Here is a 20,512-nt window from a genome sequence, read left to right as displayed (position 1 = left end):
GCATCAACGGAAATGGCTTTGAAAAGGCTTTATTTCCTAACTACATGTTGTACGGTTGCCACCTGTTCAAAATCAAATTCAATTTAAATGAAGAGAATTAGGTAATTGAGGTTTAACAAGATTTTAGTTTGGAAATATTTTGAAGAGGGTTGCCACCTGTTTTAAAAGTCGAATTTAATTAAACTAACAAAAGTCATATGAAATATTAAAATATGTCAGTCAAACGGAAGAGTGTTAAGAAATCTTTAGTTTGAACATTTAGAATATATTGGAGATGTTTGAAGAGGGTTCCTACAGACTGAAAAAGTAAAATTCAGATTATTTTATAAGCTAAATAAATTAATAAGAGTAGGGTGCCTATGGAAATAGGTTTAAAAGGGCTTTATCTCTGAATTATATTTAGGAGCGTTGCCACGTGTTTAAAAAAATGAAATTCAATCATATTCAGTAACTAATAAAAAGATGTATCACTACGTGAGACGAAATAGGCTTTAGAAGATTTTAGTTTGAAAATACTTTTTAAGAGTATTGTCGCTTGCTTTTAAATGCGAGTTCGGTTAATTTATACATAAATTGGTATTAAAATATAAGTATCGAGCGAGACAGTTTTAACAGAGCTTTAGTTTGAAAATATTTTAATTAGGGTTGCCGCCCATTCGAAAAAATCATATCTATCTGTCAACGTATGTGTGTATATAATCGTGAAGATTTCATGTTTGAAGTTAGCACTCTGTTTATGATTTAGTGCAGGTTTAAAGAACACAAATTTATGGTGACTAATTGGCTGACAAGGAAGTTAAGATATTTTACTGAGAAAAATCCTGTTAACGATATGCTAATGAAACTTCTAAATGCATGCATCTTTTCTTTGTATGTATATACATATTTACTGTTAATTTTCCGCTTGTTATATATGTACGTTAAAAGGTCGTTAACACAATAAGGTATACATATACATACATGTGCATACATATGAATCTCCATATAATAACAAAGCTTAAGTGGAGTGTGAGAAAATATTTAACATACAGATAAGGCTCCTGAACTATGCAGAAAATTCAATGCAAAACTTGCTGTGTTGTAGCAGAGGAAATCAAAGCAAATTCCATAATCCATAAGTCAAAATATAAGCATTTACAGCAGCATTAACAACAACCACGATAATCCTAAGTAACATTCATGAACACAATAATGCCAGAGCTATCCTAAAGCTAAAGAGGCGTGTTTGTGCGATACAAGCTTAAACATAAATACTTACTTACTTACTTAAATATATATTAGGGTGTATCACTCTCCATAAAAAAAAATCGGCGCTGTTTTTCCATCGAAAACATAAAAGGTATTATATTTTATACTTTTGGCAAAATGTTTCGGAAAAGTTTTAAGATATACGCGAGTTCAACCTATTAGAAAATACTGCAAAAATCAAGTTTTTTTATAAATGAACTTAGTTCTAAAAAAAAAGTTTCAAACAAATCACCTCAGATGATAGAAGTGTTTAAGCTTAAAAGATCTGCATTAGTTAAAATGTTTAAAAACTTTATCAGCGGAATCAATGGTTTTCTCAAATCGGCCTAGCTGATGTAATTCATAATAATTTTTTTTCGAAACACTTTAGCGGAGATCCTAGGATGTAATACACATCACCCTAATATATATGTATGTATATGTACCTGACTAAATGAATGAAAGGTTGCATGAATGCCGAAAGGCTAAGCAGGGGAGTGTAAAAGGATGGCGCATTCAATAGATCCACGAGCGAATGGGTATTGAAATCTTAATTCCACTTGACTTCATTGTCGCTTCATAATGCCGAGCAAATGTAACGAAACAGACAGCAATAAGAACAGCACAAGTGGTAACAGCAGCAAAAACAAAAACAACAACAATAATAGAAACAGTAGCAACACAACTTAAGCTTATATGTATGGCACAGACCAAATTGACCGGGGAAGAGAGTAACCAATGAATTTAACTAACGTTTGGCGCTGTAGGTGAAGAGATGGCGCAAATTGAAGTCAAAGCAAGGGGCAAATGACTGAAGCTGCTTGAAACCTTCGTTTCTAATACATAAATATTGCATAGTAAATGACAAGGGGATGAACCGTTGATCCACGTTGGATCATAGCAACACGGTAACGCCCAAACGCACACGAACCCAAAGTTGAGTCTATGAAATAGAAAAATGCCTGATAAATATGAGGATAACAGAAAATATTGAAGTCCAATGCTTTTACTGCTGTGGAGCAGCGGGTGAGTGACGACGTTAAAGACCATAACGATGACGATGACGAAGACGATGATGTTGATGAATTTCCAGTTGAATGAAGATGCAGATATAAAGCGGCTCCTTTTGCTATATTCACAGCAGCTAGCACATGGAAACAAGTTGATTTTCATTATGCTCATTTTTAGTTTGGTACGAAAATTCTTAACGCACAGAAAAGTTAAGAGATTTATGGAAATAATGACAATGCAACTAAAGCGTGATGTTGGATGATACGCCAGTTCGCGAAAACATTTTTTTTTAAGGTTGAAAAAGGAACACTGTTTGCGTAATGGTGTTGAGTAATTGACAGTAAAAATGATTCTTAAGCTGACAATAAGTTCTGTATTGCTTAGAAAAATTTCGTTATATTCAATATATTTTTTTTAATGTTTAGTAACTATTTAGTTTTGTAAAGTCACGCATAATGCCTAATTGAATACAAACCCCTTAGGCCGAGGCCACACAATGAGCGGAAAATCGGCGAGCGGCTGAGCGGTGAGCGGCTTAAAATTAAAACATATCATCGCTTGGCGCTCAATAACTTGCACCCGTCAAATGTAATACCAAGTATGAGGTAGACCTGAAATTTTATATATGATATACTATTGAAGTGACCACGCAATGAGCGGCCTGTGAGCGGCATTTCTGAATGCTGGGCGGCGCCGCGCAGGAATAAAATCCGCTCACCGCTCAGTCGCTAGTTGCGTGGCCTCGGCCTTAGGCACATAAAACATTTCAACATAGCATGCTATTCTAGTATTCTATTTAAATTAGAAACATAGAGTTAAATCATTTTTAAATTAATTGATTTTGCTTCAATATTTTTGTGATTTAAACGCGGTCCAAAAGTATTGCTTAGAAGACTTCATTGGATGAAATGCTTATCCACCTACTAAACAAGTCTTCGAAGTTGCTGAATGGTGTAGGTATCTTTTAATCGATTTATGTTCTGCGGTAATTAAATACTGCAGATATTGAACAGACGGCGAAATTTAAATTGCGAGGTGAATGTATATGGCTGAAGTGAAAATTTGGCAAGAATCTGAGGTTCTTGCAAATAAAATACGGGCAAAGTTCGACAACTCAGCTACTTTGTGAATAAAATACATTTATTTGTATTTTGTATCTTCTTCAAATAATAAGTTTTCCCGAGGTCCTCAGCTTTTTGCCAGTGACCAAGCCACTTCTTCACTGAAACAGGAAGTGGTCCTACGGGCGCTAAATCTGAAACTTTAAAAGCAAACAAACAAAGTTCGACGTACACAACTAAGTCTAAAGTATTTTTGCAAGCCAGTTTAGACTTTTATTTCTGGACGAACTTTAATGATTTTTGATGAGCTTTAATTGAGTAATAAGCTGGGTAAATACTTGAACGGGGTTCTTAGGATTCATGAACTTTGGAACAAATAAGTTGACTTCTTGATACAAAAACAACGATATATCATAGATTAATATCCGCACGTAAACGCGGAAAATATGACGAAAAATTAAAAAAAAAAAAACTGTCCCCTTCGTTCGGAAAAAAATTTCGAAATTGCCATCGAGTCGAAATACTTCCTTAGAAAAAGTTAATTTATTTTTGGCGAACTTTATTTAACTCACATTAGGGTGGTGTGAACTGAGATCTGGTGGATACTAGTACTAGAATGAGGTACTTGAGTCAATGAATTTTGCAGCTCAACCTTGCCCTTGAGACCAGGACACCGATGTACCATTCTTTAAGATCACACTGTAAATGACGAAAATATAACGAAAAATGTAAAGAAAACCCAATGGGTAAATTTTTGTCCGGTATTGCAAGATGCCGCTAAAATTTTTTGGGATTCTGGTTCAACTTCGCCAAACATACAACAACCACAACGTAGTGGTACGAACGACAGAAATGTTCCAGGTGTATTTTCCATTTATCACAAAGGGACCAATTTTGTAATATTTATGCTGCATTTTTCCACCCTGGCGATAAACTCGGAGATGAAGTGGTAGAAACTCGCCTAAACTACAAATCCCAGACCAAATCCGGGCGTTTACTCATAGCGGGTTCCGATTTAGCCCCATAAAATCTTCTAGCAATGACTAGTCTTGTCCAATGTTCAATTGGCCAATCGGGCTGTGTAATAAAGGTTAAACACCACCTGAATAATCGAGGCTCAACTGTACTTGTAAATGTGGCTGTCAGTTCTTCTTAACCCCCGCATGACCAACAACTTTTTACACGGTCAACGCCCGACAAGGTACCCCGCGAACTTCCTAATTACATTGTCGTGAAGTGCATGTAATTTATTTTATTTTACTTAAATTGGATTATTAGAGCTGGTTGTTTACTAAATATGTAATATTTTGACGAAAAAATTTGACAACGTATTTTGACACATCACCGGCTCCTTTATTCATGCCCTTACCGAAAATGAACAGCTAGCCAATTCACCAGAACACTATCATCTAAACCAATCGATAGAACGTTTTTGAGTCCCACTTGGCTATGTGTTTTCACTTATCTGATGCCAAATGCCATTGAATTGGACATAGTGAAAACCAGCCTTTAGGCTTTGTCGGGCACCGACGCCATAGCGAATTCAATCCGCTGATTACGATGAACGGGGTATCTCGGTATCGTGTTGGTGGCTACTTTAATAGATTCTAGATATTCTATTTATAGAAGTCGCGAATCCTGCTGCGCGTAGCTCGAACCAGACTAAAATGCCGCATAACTGAAGAAGGGCCGTTTTAGAGCTTCCGAGGGTTAAAGCAAAGCAGGCGTTCAATCCGAATGACACACATGCTTCCGTAGCAGCTTAATGTGCTAATGCGCGTAATACTGTTAGCTTTTCAGCACGGATTGCCTCTAAGTGTTTGAGTGTTTGCGATTGTCCAGATGTGTGAGTGCTTATGGCAGCTATGATTTAAAATGCTGTTTGTTAATGCTTGTTGCTATGAGTATTCGTAGTGTTGCCGTTGCTACCTAAATGTACGCGACACAGTGGGATATCGGCGGAAAAAATTGCCGTTCTTTGAAAACTCAATTTTTATATTTCGATGGTTCAGTCTTTTAAAGAAATATTTCATAAAGAAGAAATAGTTATAACTTTTTACGAAATTGGCATTTTTTTACAACAAAAAAAGTAAGAAAAGAATTTTATTCACCTAAAACTTATTCAGACTTTTGTTCCACGGAGCAAAGTGTTTTCATTTTTATACATTTTGTTTTGGTTGCTTTTGTCGTAAGTTCATATGAAAATATAGTATTTCGTCGATGTTTTTGCAAAACCGCCCATCGACCAATTGCAAAACCGCTTATCTTACGGCACTCAAATTTTTATGGAGAGTGAAAAAAACGGGTTTTCTTTGAAGGCATTGCCTTGGGAGGCGGTATTTTCTCTAGCTATTAATTTACAAATCTGTTGCATTAAACCCGATTTTACGATTTTTATGCATAATTCTCGTTGCCTGGAATTCAGGGTAACCAAATATCATTTTTGCCACAACGGCTATTTAGGCGGTTTTGCAACTGGTCGATGGGCGGTTTTGCGAAAACATCGACAATTTACTTGTCCAAATAGAGAAAAAGTCAATGCAAATCTACGATATATTTTAATAAATATAAGCAAACAAAAGTTATACAATGTCGACTCCACACCGCTTATAGACGAAAATGGCCTTATTCATAAAAAAATAAAGTAGGTTGAAAGAGCTTTATAAAATGACATTTTCATAAATTTTGCAGTTTATAAACCTTTATTAAATCTACTTAATTTCTTATGAATAAGGTCGAAAAGTTTTATTCCTACTGTATTCCTACATATTCAAGCTATACATAAAGTAAATATCGGAATCTTATCTTTCGGTTTTTGAAAAAAGCTCACATTTGGGACCTGATATAATAATGGTGGCATTTATGGTATCTTACAACACTTTTATTAAAGTTAAGTTTACTTGGGAATTATGTGTTAAAAAAAAAACGATTACTTCAATATTTTGAATGTTTAGTTACAATATTATTTACTACTAACATATGAACAAAATTTCGTCTTACGTCCAATTTTTGAGGGTTCACACACAACGAACATTAAAATATATGGACAAAACTTCGAGGACGTCCGCGTCACGTCACGTTATTACAAACATATGGACAAAGTTTCGGAGTCCCCTTTTTATGGTATTTTAAGGAATTTCTGATGTTAAGTTTGTCTAGAAGGTATGCTATAAAATAAACCGATTTTGTCTATTTTTGAGAGTTCTTATACAACATTATTACAAAAATATGAACAAAATTTTCGAATCATTTATTCATTGGTGCGCCTTTTATGAAATTTTTAAGACGTTTTTGAGGTTAATTTTTGTTTTTTGGAGGTATGCTTTAAAATAAATCGATCCCGCAAATTTTTAATTTTTTTCTGAATTTACAACATTCAACAAATACAACAAAAACTTTTATTTTGTTTTTGCCTTTAGCGGGCCATTGTCAAATTTTAGCTCTTCTTCCCCAAATGAAAAAGAAAAAGACAGAAAATAGAAACACTCTCACATTGTCATTCACACACTAGCGAAATACAACATTTTGACAATCAAATGCTACTTACCGCCTTAATTCGCCTTGATCTATATCGATAAATTTTGCATACGTAAAACTTAGGTTCTACGCCGACTGCTTCTAATTTTGTCCAGAAAATGTATCGGGATATACCACTGTGCGCCGCTTTCCTCTCTTGCTTTGTGAGATCGTTGACTTTTACATTGAGCATACTAAAAAATCGTCCTTTTGCGCCCAAATAAACAAGTAAACAAGCGATAAAGCAACACAACGGTGAACTTCACTCATTTTGTTTTAAGTACTCGCCTTTTCGTGAGTAATTTTTAAGCAGAGTCAGCAAGATTTACAAGAGCTCTGGATACAAACAAGGCAAGAACAACCATTTTCGAACTAAATTATGTGCGGTTGTTGGTTGTTGCTTGCGTGTGTGTGTGTGTGTGTGTATGCTTACCTTCCATGCGATTACCTACATAGCTCTGTACTCGAATAAACTGTGTGAGCACCTTTGCGCGTGAAATTAATAGCCGAAACGTGTTTTTGAATTAATTTTAAGTTACACATTATTACATACATATTTATAAGTAAACATACTACATATAACAACATATATTTAACGTCGAAATTTTGCCTGCATTAACCTTACTGACACATCATTTGCTTCACACAACTCTTTTCTGCTTTCTATAATTTCACTTAAGTGTTAACCCCAAATGAGGGACCAAAAATTACTATCCGATTAAACTAAATGACACTTTAAGTGACCGAGCACCTTTAAGGCGGTGATGCATATCACATTTTGCTATATTTCTGCGGCTCAATTATATCCATCTGATGAGCGTACTTACATACTATATAAATTTGGGTATGTACATATATCTCTGTTTTGCATGAGCACCATAATTCACTTGCGTGTAATGCCCGGAAAACGTCTACGAGGAAACTTTTGAACTTCATCAGCAATCGATTTATTCATGGCCTTCTACTAAACTAATACGGATATTCTGCTTTGCTCTGCTATCACTTTATTCTGCTTAACTATTCAATAAATCTACTCACACCTAGTCGAATGAAAAGTTTTGCCTATAAAATTTGATTTATTTTCCTTTACATTTGTCCCGCAATAACTAAAATGTGTAATCGCTTCTAAGAGTCTTTGCCGGCTGGACATTGTTTATAAGTAGCTAATAAGGTTAAGCGACTATTAATCACCGGAGCTATAAATAGAAGCGACGACAAGTTGCTTAAGAAATGTGGATAGCACTTGGTTTCTGGGAAACATCAATTAATCAAGATTTATTTCGTACTCGAAATAATTTCTGTCTAATCATAATAATCATAAATTTACCAGCAACCGCTATTTCGATATAAATAATGTACAAACATACATATGTATTTATAGCTAATGACAGTGAGAAAACAATGGTAGGAAAACAGCACTCAATTACTTATGGTGATTTCGTTTCTTTCCAAAAATGCTGGCCTTCCATGGTGATACAAATGTGCTTGATGTTACACTTAGCCTTCTAAAAGGGCATGTTTTTTGCCTTCTTGTCCTTTTCTGGCTCACGCATTTCATATTGTTATCGTTTTTAAGCAACCATCTGATTTTCAGGGCTACCGTCTCGACTCACAAAGCTTCAAAGGGCAGAAAATGTGCCTCGCAAGAGTGTGACATTTTAAGAAACGAACACAAAATTTTCTCACCGTATGCCTTGTTTTTAGAATCGAACACGAAAAGAGAAAGATCATTCAAAAGGCGACATTTTTCGGTAGAAACGAAAACACTATTGGTTACAGTCGATTGTAAGGTGACAATGTTAATTTTAATCTGAATTTAATCCAGAATATTAGGGAGGGCATTTCGCCACTAGGGCTTTCATACAATCATAAGCAGTGTACATCGTACAGCGTAACATCATCTTAAAGCGGCCTGAATCCCTGTTACATTTCTCTTTGGATTGCCGACGAAATTTCCGTCTCCATAAGTGTAAACACAAGCCGGATCCGGCCCAAAAAGAGCTTACACCCTTGCTAAGCATTTGGCCGCGCTTCTCCACCGATTTATGGCGCGAGACCTAATGTCATAACCAAGGAACGGATTTTTAGGACCTAAAAACCTATAAAAAAAGCAAAATAAAATAACGAAATAGGCTGGAAAAGGCAAAATAAAATAGCGAAAAAGGCAGGAAAAGGCACTAGGTATTGCAAAAAAAAGCAAAATAAGGCACTAAAAAAGACAGAAAATACGAAGAACAATTAAAAAATACATTTATTTTAGAAATGTTAATATTAGAACTAAAAAGGGAAAAACTATCAACTAGTTTCATTATATGAAAAATTTGTACTTTGAATCTTTGACTATTTTATCCTTTCGAGTTTCTAACTCATAAAACTTTAATCTGTATAGTTGTAGTAACATTGAACCACAAGATGCATTTTGAAGTTTTCTGGCAGCATTTTCATTCGATTTTCGCGAAGAAAAGCCTTGAATGTACTAAATGTGCGCTCGACGTAAGTTGATACAAGTGGAGCCCAATTTAAATATGGAACGTTTGAAACGTTCATATTATCAGGAATAAGGGCGTTTTCCTCGCCCTTTACAATTGTGTCCACACCCTTTATTGTCTCCAAGCCTACGTTAGCTGAGAAAACGGCTTTGAATTTTTCTTACACCAATTTGGCAAGAGGTCCCTGCGCTTCTATAAGCCGCATGAGCATGTGTATATTTTGTAATCTTAAAAAAAAATGGTAAATGCTATAATCACTTTTTTGAACGTAGAAAAAGCAAAAAAAGGCAAATATCTTAAAAAAGGCAAAAAAAAAAGGCAACATCAAATGTGTATATATGGAATCAGGGAAAGCTAAATCGTGGACATTCTTAATCGAATATACTCTATCTCTTTAGCAGAAAAAAGGCAATTTCCATAAAATCCGTTCCCTGGTCATAACGCAAATGGAGAACCTATAATTTTACGCCACCTACGAAAGATAAATGTTTTCAATGGGAAAATTTTTTAAGGCAGAAGTATACACGGATGTTGCCCATTGCCTGTTGAGTGGCGCCCGCTGTTAGCAAACACTTCGCCTAACTTAGATGTCCTTCGGAACAGGGATCGTACCTAGGTTCTACGGCGAGGTTGTACGCACCTCTAGCCACCCAACCACAGTCGTAAAAGGTAAATGTACTCTCGAATACCTTTGTAAGATGTCAGCTTTTTCGTTGAACAATTCTTCGGGAGTGATGGGTCGAAAGCCAACTTGTGGTAGGTGGTAGTATTGCCATCTATACTGGTGGTGCAAAGAATGAACCAGGCAACCGTATCAATCTGTAGTCGGAGGACCTTATTTACAACCGTTTGCCAAACCAACGAGGAGTCTTGTAGGCTGAGAGAGATTAATGCTATGGGGAAACAAATCTAACACAGATTCGACAATAAAAGATCCTGCTCACTCAGTCATCTATATGCTTCGGAAAGTTACCGTAATCATAAACCGCAACTGTTCAATCGGATGTCTCTCTAAACCATGGACCTGTTGGCTAATGACTTCTATCACAGTTGCCGGGCTTAAGGAGCCCAATTTATATTAATATTCTGCTCTCGCGGTGACTAGAAAACACTCCATGTCACCACTACTTCTATAACTGTCTGACAAATCAACGCGTAGCATGAACTCATGAATTCTCAAGGAATGCAGGGGAAGGAAAATCATCCCTTCAACTATGCCACAACGAGCCCACTGGGTCTTAGTTTGCCTCCCTCCGTTATCCGTTTCAGGCTGCCGCTTTAAACTAAACTAATCTAAAAACATTGACCACACGGCAGCGCAGAGATGGCCATCATGTATAAAATTTATGATTACACTGCAGACGTTACAAATCACTTATGGAGCAAACAAAATGATTATGAGCTTTGAAGGCCATTTTGATGGTAAAATAGAAAGAATAAGGAGAATAAGTTTTCAAAACTCACTGAATAGTTCTCACTAACGTCATCAAGGACGTTGTATTATATACGCCCCAACGATGGCAAATACCAAGAAGTTATCTTTACAGAAGAAGGAAGAATCAATTAACCACAATTAGCTCATTTAGAAATTAAACAAATTGTAAAAATGTAAATTGTATAGTAAAGCATTCCGCGAACAATTTCGATCATATCCTGAGGGATCCCAGCATCCTGATTGCTGCTTGGCTGTCAGTGTAAATATTTACCCTTCTAATGGGAAAAACACTGGCGCGTAGCCAATCGGCTGAGGTGACCTTACAGAAGGCAGCAATAAACTTTCTACATACTAGACTTACAGAAAAAAGCAAGCATCCATCTTCCCCGAGAGTCAGGCAGTCCTGAAGGCCTAAGGACTCATACAAAGATGACGAAAGGCTCTTACTGATATGCTCAGATCATTGAACGAGATGGCCTAGCTGGAGGAATTCCGGGAAAATGATTATATACTCAAAGATACTCACGAAAACAATAAAACGGTTGTAGTGCCTACTAAAAAAAAGATATTCATAGTTAGATTGAAAACAAAAAATGTTGGTAGCATTGATTTCGGTATCCCGGGGAGACCAGTATGTTTGTATATATGTATAAAAAAAAAAAAACATTTATTGGTTCAAAAATGGTGGGTGGGCACTGTGGTATGGTAACCATAGGTGATTACCACTGCATGATTGTAGGGCGTGCATGCTTTGAAGTGCCATCTAATTAAAACTTAAGGAAAGTTCAGTTAAATGGCAATCGAGAAGTGTATGTGTAAAAATTTCATAAATTGCATAAACGAAATTTTTGCACATGCAGCAGTACGCGCCTCAACAAACGCAATTGCTTCTAAAAAAAAGTTCATCCTACATGCCTTCAGTTTTTAATCCATTCCATACATATAAGCCAATGCTCTCATGATTTTGCGTTCATCAATATCTATGCATTCCTACTTAAAAATAACGTAATTAAGCTTCCCTTAAACTAACGAAAAAAATCCATAAGCTAATACTAGTTATTTCAGCAATTTAACCTAAAAAAATTAATCAATTTTTTACATTTTCATTTACATAAATGTCCCTTAATTTTATTCCCAAGCAATGAAATAGTTAGTTTATAAATTCCAGTCCATAAATTCGCATTACACATGATTATTTTGTTAACTTTATGCGCATATCTCTCCAAAAATATCTGTATTTGTTTTTAGTTATGACATTTCGACAAGTTTTTGCTTTCATTGTCCGTCTGTATGTCAATGTGCCAAACTCAAAACTATGCAAATTACTAAAATACCCATGAAAATGAAATGAAATTGTAAATTATTGCCTAAGCATGATTGTTGTTGTAGGTATTTGGCAAATAGGGATAAATAGACGCATAAATGGATCATAAATAAATTTAAATGTCCAAAACTGAATGTGTCACAAAAACGTTGATAAAACGACTAATATAAGGGTTTAGTGTATGAATTGAGTTTTCACGGCCTGATGCGTCAGAGTGTAAGTTCAGGATGTAAATTTATGGTTGACAGCTTGTCCGTTTTCAAAGAAAGAAGGAGGGGTGTAATTTGAAAAGCAAAGTGTGAACCCTTTGCATATTTTCAAACATTCTTTTGTTAAAGTTTAGTGATAAATTTATTTATTTATATATTTTTTTAGCGATGCGAAGAACATCATACATAACAATATGTGCATATCTAACCTTAACCGCCAATGCAACGTAAGGGATATTTTTTCACAATTTTATTTTTGATACAGAAATGCGTTTAAATGCTTTATGCGCATTTCTGCATCAAATAGAAAATTTTGCAAAAATGCCCCTTACGTTGTTTTGGCGTTAAGAGGGCGATATGCTTCGTTCGTTGTACTAGCATGCTTTTTTTCGGTTTTTCAAAACTATCGTAAAAATCCAAAACAAGGCGGTTTTAAAATACCAATCTTTCCGCTATATATATATTTTTCTCTCGAATATATTTTTTATTATCGCTTAAGTACTTCAGCTCAAGACTAAATATTCTTATAGACCCAAATTTCACTCGTAAATTGAATTTTTGCAGTAGTATTCCAACTTTGCCTTTATGATTGACCGCAAAAAATGTCCTTATTATGTAAATAAATCATTTTGTGTGCAAAATACATATGCATTTATATCTGAAAATACATTTTTGGAGTAAATATTTCTTTAGTTTGATACCCATATCTCATTCATCTAAATGAATTAAAATTCCGAAGCATGTGGTAATCCTCAGAAATATTTTCCAAACTAAACTTTCTTAAAACTGATTATTTTGATATTCAAATTTTAATATTTTAATGCATTTATCAATTTCATTAATCGAAATTTCTCAAACAGCTGCAAATTTAAGATTTTTTTGCATTTTAAACCATCTGGGATTTATAGCAAAAAAATACTCAAATTTGAAGCCTTTTTAGGTATGTAACAGGTATTAAAAGCCATTTAAAAATCCAACTCATTCACGATAAAGACCAAAAAAGAAATTTTAAACGTGCATATATATATGTATCATACTCTCGTATATGAGCCTATTTTTCGCTTGAGCGCCTAAATGTATGCAAAGCAACGTTCAGATGTTGTTTATCAATTTATCAAGCGCACCGCCGGCCATTGCCTAAGCAAGCGATTGTTTATGTACTTGATTACCATGTAGTTGTACGTATATATCTACTTTTTTGCCTGTCCCAAACATTTGTTTTGTGTGTTGGGCTAAGCTGAGGATAGAAAAAAAACGAAACTTTAAAAATGATTGTTTGACAAGCATGACAATGACAATAACAGCATTACTCAACTGCAGGACAAAATGAATATTGCTTAAAAAAAAAAAAAAAACAAAAAAGCTATGCGCATCAGTAGGCGCGTGTCTATGTGTATGCTTTTATGTATGAGAGTATGAGTTTGCATATGCAAATTTTGGAAAACTGTCCGACATTTGTGCCAGCGTTTAACAAATGATTTCGTGCTGTGACAATTACAACAAGTGGAAAAAACCCAAAAACAACTGTTACTATCAACGTCATTTGCACCACCGCAAGCATTCAACCGCTGACAAGTCGGATTAGTATGAGGATGAGGGCGAAAATGGGTGGACAGTGATGGGTATTCAAAAATAACAAAAACTTGAAAAGCCTATGCCTTGTCAACTGCAATGAGCTTGTAAATTTTTGGGAACCAAAAAAAAGGACACACTTGAAATCCATCTAATCGTAAAAATAAAGATGTTTTCCTAAATACTTTGTTATTTTGATGTTAACAGTTATTTAAATTACAAACTCTTAAGGTCAGATAGCAATTACTTGGCTTGCTCGCGCTATTCAGAGAAATTAGAAATTTCAAATAAATTCTTAGGGGTGGCTACCAGTATTTGGACAAATTCGACCGAATTTTGACTTGAAATTTCATAAATTTTATATACATACATATAACACCGTGCGACATCAATCTATTCGCGTAAGTAGGGGCAAAAAATAGTAAAACTGTGTTCTTAGTTTTTTTCTATGACGTAAGAATTTTTCTTAAAAGGACTTTGAAATTTTTAAGATATCATTACTTTGTTCCAAGACTTATTTAAAAAGCTCAGTGTAATGTGGAATAACAACATGGGCATCATATGAAATGTAAAATTCTGTAGAATTAAAAATTCTAAATGTTTTTAGTGCATATGGACGAATAGGTATCGAAAATGTCCTTTTAAAATTTTATCCTTGAATGTCTTTCAATATTTATAATAATAATAATAGATTGGCGCTTACACATATGTTAGTGTTTGGCCGAGCTTCTCCTCCGATTTGTGGCGGGCGCCTTGATGTTGTCACACAGAGCGGAGGGACCTACAGTTTTTACGCCGACTCCGAACGGCGATTGTATTTTTATGAGAAGCTGTTTTTCATTGCAGAAATACACTCGGAGGTTTGCCATTGCCTGCCGAGGTACTTATTTTTGAAAAGGATATATGTTAAGGGCTTGTATACACTCGACTACATCCTCGAATTTCGCCCTTCTAACTTCATTAGCTTAAAAAATTAAAATAATTAAAAGGACATTTTCAATACCTATTCGCCCGCGTGAATAAAAAAAGTGTCTATCTTAAATTCCACAGAAGTTTCTCTTTCATTTAATACCCATTTTGTTATTCTACATTGCACTTAATATTTTAAATAATTTTTTTAATTATTCATATTTTTGACATTTCAAAGTCCTTTTAAAATAGTCCTGACATCAGGAGAAAAGCTAGAAACGCAGTTTTACTATAGCAAAGAAAGCTTATTGTTTTGTGGGTATTTATATAGATTTTTTTCGTCTGTTTTTTTTTGGTTTTTTTTTATCGCACGGTGTAATTGAAACTTATTCGTATATGCGAATTCACAAACTCGCTGAGTTATGGCTAGTGAAAATAGAAGCTCTTAGAGTTTTTGCGATAAAAAAATCTTATTTTCAAACACAGGCGATTTATAAATTGTTTACTTATTTTTAAATTTTCGTGGATGTCTTTGTTTATTGCGTAGAATAAATTAAAGGGTTTCCCGAAGAAGTTGATATTTCAAGGACCAATCCATAACTAACTCGATTCCGTTAAGCTGTTATAAACAAATATATTTCCGATAGCTCAGTAGCCACCACAGTCGGTACGCCACATTCCACCCCGTTGTTGTTTTCGCTTCATTTTTCCTGGGTCTGAGAATATTTTCATGCGCTTTGGAAACTAACCATATAAATTGTTGTCACTATCACACTTGTGGCCCATTTGCAACCAAACTATTTATTTGACACATATTTTTGAATTTCGGTGCGCCCTTACAAGCACACACACACACACATATGCTTACTGCGATTTTGCGTATTTTACTTAAATCCATCAATCACCTTATTATTCATTCGTCCATTCACTGGCAGCTACTACCAAACAACCAAAATAAACAACCAAAATAAACATATTATCATAAATTATTTGACATAAGCTCTTCATCATCATCTCATTTTGCGCCATCTTGCTCGCTACTTTTCCGGTTTTTTGCTGCTCTTTCGCCAATATTTCGTCACCCATTCGCCACGCAGTGGTGGCTCTTTGGCACGCTGCTCGGTTACATGTAGTATAAACTACTCTAATAAAACGTAAATAACATTGATATCCCTTTGCTGTTTTGCATACATTTTACACTCAGCGCACTCGCTATACATTCTGCTTTTCATGCCAACCTTTTGCACCCATTTTTGGCTCTTTCATACTTTACTTTAACTTTCTTGCCAGTGTTTGGGCTTTAGATAATTTTTATTCTAGCTAATGTTTTTCATTCTGGAAGAGGAAATTCACTTCTAAGTATTCTAATGAGCTTCACGTCCGCCTTTGGTATGTTTTACGCCTCAACATGCAAATCATTTAGAAATGTCATTAATAACAGATATCAAATAGTAGATAGTAAACCACTTGTTGTTGAGATTATTCTTAATGCGCTTGGTTTCTTTTAAAAGCCTATGATCTGCAGTATATTTACAGGAGCAGGCAAGTACTAGAGGTACGCTAATTTGTATAGACACTTCGTAATAAACGAGCTCCCCCAGATCGACCCAATCGACGAACAACAATATATACAAAGTAACAAGTGTAACTAAACGCAGATCTCTTAACAAGTGAAGTGGAAAGAAAATAATGAGAACAGCTTCGCAATGATATATGTATATAAGAATCCTTGTGGTCTCGGTTAGAATTTAGTGATAAAGAAACTTGGAGATATGATACCAAAATAGGAACTTACCTTAAAATATATGGATCAAAGTTTTTACAAGATGAATGTGAAAGGGAATACGAAGTCGAATAAGAAAACGAATGCAAAAGGAGTGCCAAAACGATGACGGAGTGTATTACGAAGAAGTGTACGATTAAGAAGACGGAATAAACAGACGAAGATTAAGAATAAGGTTAATATTCAGTTCAATAAAAGTTACTGCAATATGAAACGAACAAGGAATTCACTGATGCTTTCCATTTCCAGACAACCGGTCAGGTACGAGCATGATTTTTAATTTCGACCAAACTCAAATACATTGTTTGCTGGTCTAAATAATGAGACACGTATTTTTTCTTTTGGCTCGGAAAAATTTTTCGGCCGAATTAAACGCGATTTTGTTTTTCAGGCAAAAATCGATTATTCGAATTGACAGTGAGAACTTTTTTTTTAAATGCCCATAACTTTGTCAAAATTTAATAGATTCCAACAATGTTTTTACTCAAATGTCAGTAATTCTTGTCACTTCAAGATAGAATGATATAGTTATTGATTTTCATTATTTAAAATTTTTTATTTAACAGTAAACAAAAAGTGCAAATTTTTTTTTTAATTTAATTTCTCAAAAAGTGTATTTTTTTTTTCTCTCAAACTTTTTTACCGGGAAAGAGACACTTTGAACTACAATCAACCAAAATCTCTAATAGCGAAGATTTTTTTTTTCTGAGTTATGATTTTTTATAGAAAATATACGTTTTTGTGGTACATACTACAATATTCTTATATTGTTTAACTAAATGGAACATATGTATGTAATATATCAGCAAAAAGTACAGCCGTGATCATTTTTTGTGTATCAAATAGATATAAGAACACACGTTCCACCATACAGTTTCGAAATACAAAATCACATTTTCCCGCTTTTTATAATCGAAACTGTATGTACTGTTACTGACATTTGAGTAAAAACTTTGTTGGAATCTATTAAATTTTGACAAAGTTATATGCATTTAAAAAAAAACATTCTCACTGTCAATTCGAATAATCGATTTTTGCCTGAAAAACAAAATCGCGTTTAATTCGGCCGAAAAATTTTTCCGAGCCAAAAGAAAAAATACGTGTCTCATTATTTNGGTCGAAATTAAAAATCATGCTCGTACCTGACCGGTTGTCTGGAAATGGAAAGCATCCACTGAAGTTTTAGTTTAGTTAGTTCTGGGTCGCACAGATTGACCTTTTTTAGTCCTTTTTCTGTTTTGCAAGGGGAGTTTTTTGTGTTGTATTTTATTTTGCTTCGTAGTAACGTTTTTGTTTTGTTTCTGTTTCTTTAGGCAGGGTTATAATGATGTTAAATTTAGTTGAAAAATACCAAGGGGCAGGTCGTTTGTTTTACGATCACAGAGGTTTTAAAAAACATACACTGCCAGCAAAAAAATTGGCATAGCAAATTTTTCACAATATGTGCAACAATTTTTTATGAAAGTAAAGCTCTTTTCCTAATAAAAACCGTGTAATACTAAATTTCAAACTTTGTGCAAAAATCTATTAAATTTAATTTTGCAATGTTTCACCAAAATTTTAAAATTTTTAATTAGAATTTTTAGAAAAAAAATTTGGTTAGCATTTTTTTAGCTCTTTAAAATTGAGTATAATAAAGTGCGAGTGGAAAGTGCTGCTTTATTATATTCAAATTTAACGATTTTCTTTTAACAAATTTTACGGGGTAAAATCTCGAGAAACTTATCCTGCATATTTGTGATGTGATGGATAGTGTTTCAGGGCTAATACATCTAGGATCATTGAAGAAGGCTTTAAGATCTGTAAGCTGCGCTGATTCTAATGATCATGATCTCTCAGCGGATTTGCATTTGCTGCTAATACCAGAATGGGCTTACCTGAGATCTTACTGCCGTTCAGATTCTTTCTTAGGAGAGAGCCTTGGCTTAGCTATAGCCTTCTCGACCTACCCGAAGTTACCTCAAATGCCAAGCAGGCTTTTTAAAGGTGTTAGAAACTTTTTGGTGACAATTTCTTTCTCCACCATGTAATACTTTGATAACTTGCTCTTTATTTAAGTTCGTTCATGAATATCTGGCTGAGTACCTTAAGTTGAGTACCTTAAGTTGAAATAAAAAGTAAATCCTTTAAAAGGATAGAGGGTTGAAAGAAAAGTCCTCAAATTTTATGCATACCTTCAAAAAAAGATATCTAAAAGGGAAAACAACCCAAAACCAGGGCCTCACAAGAACAGACAACTGATTCTTTAGGAACCATCTGACTGCTTGACTCCCCAACAGGTCATAGTAATATCCATCCATTCGACCCTTCTGCCACATTTCAAGTGCATGCCTCACTTACTTATTTATAAAAGTATTAAGTATTCCCTTAAGTGCCAAAGTATTCATGCGATAGTCGGTGCCCAAGCATGCTGCTGTGGCGATGAAAATGCTGGTCGTATGCAAACATACTTATTTATATGTTAGTATGCATGTGCACTTGTTTAAGTGCAGTGTGTGTGTTTCAAACGTTTGTAGTTGTTATTGTGGTCACTTACTTACTTACTTACTTACACCCTACTTACTCATTCATTTATGAAAACTTACCAATGCTTTGTGGTTAGCAGCCAGCACCTTGAAGGCAGCTTGTCAACTCACAGCATGGCCAACAATTGATTCGGCTACATACAAATGTATGTTTATGTACATATATGGACGTTTGTAATGTGTATATGTATGTGTATGTTTGCACATACAGATGGCCGCAAATCATTTACCTTCATTTTGCATTGCGTAAAATAGTCTCCAGTCACCGTTTATCGCTGTGGTTTGCTTCACATACAAATTTACCGAAGCCAAGAAGTGAGACAAAGACTCATCAGAGACAGATCTTGTGACATTTTGTTGCGGTTAATGTTGTTGTTATTGCTGTTTTTGCTGTTCGGGATGCAGAAATCTGATTGAATCATATTGTTTATGCTTAAATTACATTTTGGCATTGTGGTAAAGTGCGAAAGAAATAAATTTATAGCAGCACATTTTAAAATGTCACTCATACGCCATGGCGCTCCGTAATTTTTAGCTATTTATATATCGTCGCTCCCTACGAAGAGTAGCACATTTCAAATTACCGTGGAAGACTAGCACGTTTCACTATTCGCGTCGAAGACTAGCACATTTCATTATTTGCGTGGAAGAGTAGCACATTTCAGATTCTCGCGTGGAAGACTAGCACATTTCGTTATTTGCGTGGAAGACTAGCACATTTCAGATTTTTGCGTGGAAGAGTAGCACATTTCAGATTTTTGCGTGGAAGACTAGCACATTTCAGATTCTCGCTTGGAAGACTAGCATACTTCAGGCTTATAGTAAATCATAAAAGCATAATTTATATTAAAAAGTCATGCGTTTATTCTATATTCCTATAATTCCATTATAAAAATCATGAAATTCAGACGGTATATACCGTTTACTAATCATTTGTTGAATATCATCTACTTTTCTTTTTTTTAAAGGTATTTTTCCCTTGTAAGCTTTAGGCAATTCACAGTGTTTCATGGTTGACCATTGAACATTTTTTTTCATTAGGTTCAACTTCTCCTCGCTTTGCATAAAGTCGTATTTTACTGCCATGTCTACTTGATTTTTGCTATTTTTTATTGTAATTTTCCGTACATGTGATATCTTAATTTTTTGCCAATGAAAATATTTGGACAGTTCTTCGAAGGAAAATATTTCATTTGCGTTTGCGTTGTTGAAAATTTGTTGAGTTTTTTTAGTATTCTCCTGGGCTTTAAACTTGGGCCAATATGGATTTTTTTAAGAGAATTAACTTTATTTTAATTGAAGGTTTTTTAAGTAAATAAATAAACATAACATAAATAATATCACTTTGAAACGGGGTGCTCTTGATATGATACTGTATGTATATGTTTTTTCGTATTTATTTATAAATAAAGATTCCCTGAGAAAGACGCGAATGTCGAAAGGTGTAGGAG

General features: G+C 34.6%; 1 protein-coding gene across 1 annotated transcript in view; it reads left to right on the top strand.

The window, feature by feature from the left end:
• The window catches only part of LOC108374498 (cyclic nucleotide-gated cation channel alpha-3), a 391,911-nt gene that overhangs the window by 298,639 nt on the left and 72,760 nt on the right, over nucleotides 1-20,512 (top strand). The window lies entirely within an intron of this gene.

Source organism: Rhagoletis zephyria, unplaced genomic scaffold (assembly GCF_001687245.7).
Source record: "Rhagoletis zephyria isolate East Lansing unplaced genomic scaffold, Rhagoletis_zephyria_1.1 Rzeph_scaffold_00001, whole genome shotgun sequence".
NCBI lineage: Eukaryota > Metazoa > Arthropoda > Insecta > Diptera > Tephritidae > Rhagoletis > Rhagoletis zephyria.
The sequence above is the reverse complement of the archived record's forward strand: the minus strand, read 5'-3'. Positions and strand labels throughout refer to the sequence as shown.